The sequence below is a fragment of the Atta cephalotes genome (assembly GCF_000143395.1).
Source record: "Atta cephalotes unplaced genomic scaffold scaffold00044, whole genome shotgun sequence".
Taxonomy (NCBI): domain Eukaryota; kingdom Metazoa; phylum Arthropoda; class Insecta; order Hymenoptera; family Formicidae; genus Atta; species Atta cephalotes.
In genome coordinates, this window is record NW_012130108.1 from 409,808 (window position 1) to 412,946 (window position 3,139).

Here is a 3,139-nt window from a genome sequence, read left to right on the forward strand (position 1 = left end):
TGATTAAATTCATATTTACAATGTTCATAAATACTAATAAATCTGAACATAATCAATAATATACAATACATTATTAAAAATAATAATTTTAATCGGATGTAAAACCATCTCAGGTAATTATTTATATAAAAAAATTAGATGACTACAGCAGGGTTAAGACATCTTTTACACATTTTATAAGATTTATGTCCTGATTTTTTGTTGTGTTGGACTTTGTGTTGTTTGGTCAATGTCGCGAATAACTGTCAGGTTCTGTCTGTTTACGATAAAATGTCTATTCAATAAGACATAACCGTTAGCTCGAGATATCGCAATCTCGGGAGAGATTTATCGAAACCGCTGAATGATTAACTAACCGGAGTACATTCGCGATTGCAATTTCTTGATGGAGGGATCGAGATGGTGGAGGATCCTTCGGTCGGCTCATGGTAACGTACTCTCGTATGTTATGACAATTATGAGTTTTCCGTAGGGCTACTCGGGGGTGGCACGTGGCCTGACGACGTGCATATCGGCGAGGCAAAGGGAGAGACACGCACGGCGCGTGCCGCCGCGTGAGAACGGCCGCGCTCACACGCGTCTCACGCACACGACGCGCACGTGTGTGCACGTAGTTGTAAGAGAGAGAGAGAGAGAGAGAGATATGAGTAAAGCGCATGGGCTCCCGGGATTTACTCGCGCTCTCGTACTCGACTTCTCGGTGAAGCATCGATTAAATTTCATTCACGTGCGCTCGCTCGACCATTTACGTTATCACTATGTCGAATAGAGAAGAATAATTTGTTATTTGGAAGCGTTTTTGTTAAAAAATGATAATTGTTACGATAATTGTTTCACATAATATAATATTTAATTCTAAAGGGCGTGCAAACTGTACGTTAAATGTATCAATAATATTGATTACATTTTATTGAAACAAGAAGGAAAGAGATTATTTTGTAATAAAGAGATTATTTTAATTTATTTTAATGTTGATTTTTCGAATGTATTGTACAGCACATCTATTATTGCGAATGAACATGAAAGAATTAATGATTGCATTTAAAGGTCTCGGCGAAATGCTAAATTATTTAACTTCTCGATGGGGAATTGTTAATGGATAAACCTTTTGACATTTCGAAATTAAAAAAACATACTGAAAAATGGACAAGCAGAAATAAGAATTATTATAAAACGAATAAAACTCTTTAATCTTTTTAATTAATAGAATAATAACTGTATAAAATTATTGTCAAAAAACAACATAGAGAATGAAAAATAAATTCATAGCAATTCATAGCAATTCATAGCATTGAAATAATAAATGCAATATGTCGAGTTAAATAAAAATTTAACAAAAGCCCTGGTAAATAAATAAATCGGTACGCACTATACATTTTACATGTCGCATACATATATGATTCGCGTTTCATGCTAAAATCTTTAACGACAGCGCGAAATTGTTGTTGATAAAACACCGACCGCAAAATGAAACCGCATTTATTGCCGTCCTTTAATATTTCATCCTTAATTTTCCCTCCCCGGCGAATTCTCCTTCTCATTTTATGTCTGACAATATCTTGCTAAACATTCTTCATATTTGCATGGATACGTGTGATAGTGCACGTGCGTACACGTGCATGCGTACGCACGCGCACATGCCGACTCGTGCTTTGTCTTTACTCTTTACGCGTACTATTGTACAACGCGCGTTTACGCAGCACAGGTGTGTAAATCGGAACTATTCGATAAGTAATTCATAAAAATAATATCTACGAATAAACGAAAATTAATTAATTCTGTGCGCTTAATTAGAATAATATTGCACTTTGAACCTTTAGATTTCTAATGTCGTCAAACCATATTTTCCCAAATTTAATGTTATGTAATCGCCCGGGAAAAAATGTTTTATATTTTTAATTATCTAAAATTATGTACAAAATTATATAAAATTTTGTATAATAATATATGTAAAACGTCCAGTTATATAAAATTATATATAGTTTTATATAATTTTTTTTATATAAAATTATATATATGTATAATTTCCATCATGTCTCGAAGATTTTTTCGCGCTAAACAGGCGGTAGAATTTTTTGCATATCATCAGAATTTTGAATAAATTGAGGTAAAATTGACAAAAAATGACATTTTTCTAACGTGCTATGCAAAAATTCTACCAACGGCATCATATTTTCTACGAAATCTTCTGGAAATGTACCATGATATTTTGACGAAAAAGTGATTTTTTGTCAAATAATGTTTTAAAATGTATTCTTTAAAACTATGTTGTTGTCATGTTTTAAAAATTCAAACACTCACGGTACTAATTTTTTGTATTACTTTTCTATGAATACTTTTCTACGTGATACATGTTGTGATGTAAGAAAAATTACAATACAATACAGCCATGAGATATTATCATCTATAATGATTGCTACTTGAATTGAGGATGAATTAATCGATCAGAATCGCGGTCTAATAAAATTATCACTTATATCAGCGTCAATCAGCGATTGCCTCTCGCGATAGATTTTCTCATTCAACCACTCGTGCATTAATTTAATTCGTTCTTATTCTCGCCTCTATTCCCCACGGGCCATTGAGCACTCGTTCTGTCCCATCGCACAGTGCATTGCAGCGAGGATGCATATTCCTTATCGAATTGTGCATTGATTAATCGGTACTCTCATTCTCTGGTTACGGACAGATGGAACCGTTTTAGTTTTCTTATTTATTACATGTACTTATATTTTAAGGACAAGTATGTAAAAGTGTGTAAAAGTGTGTAATTTCTCCTCCATTACTGGAATTAAAAATTTACATTTTCTATATAAAAATGAATATTAAATACATATGAAACAGTACAAGTCAATTAAATCATTTCCTAGTTTAAATAAAAAATATCTCATTTTATTGGGTTGTCCGGAAAGGATCCGGAAAGGTTCGTGCCGACTAATCTATATAATTTAATAAATGTATACTAAAATTTAAATCTTCTGCGTTTCAATTTTCCTTCAAAATCGGCACGAACTTTCCGGACAACCCAATATCTTTATTTTTTTTAAAGCCTAATTATTAAAATAACTTTTTATTTAAAAGTTTTATTCTAAATCGGCGCTTATCTTTTTTGTATTATTTTTAATAATATAGAAAAATA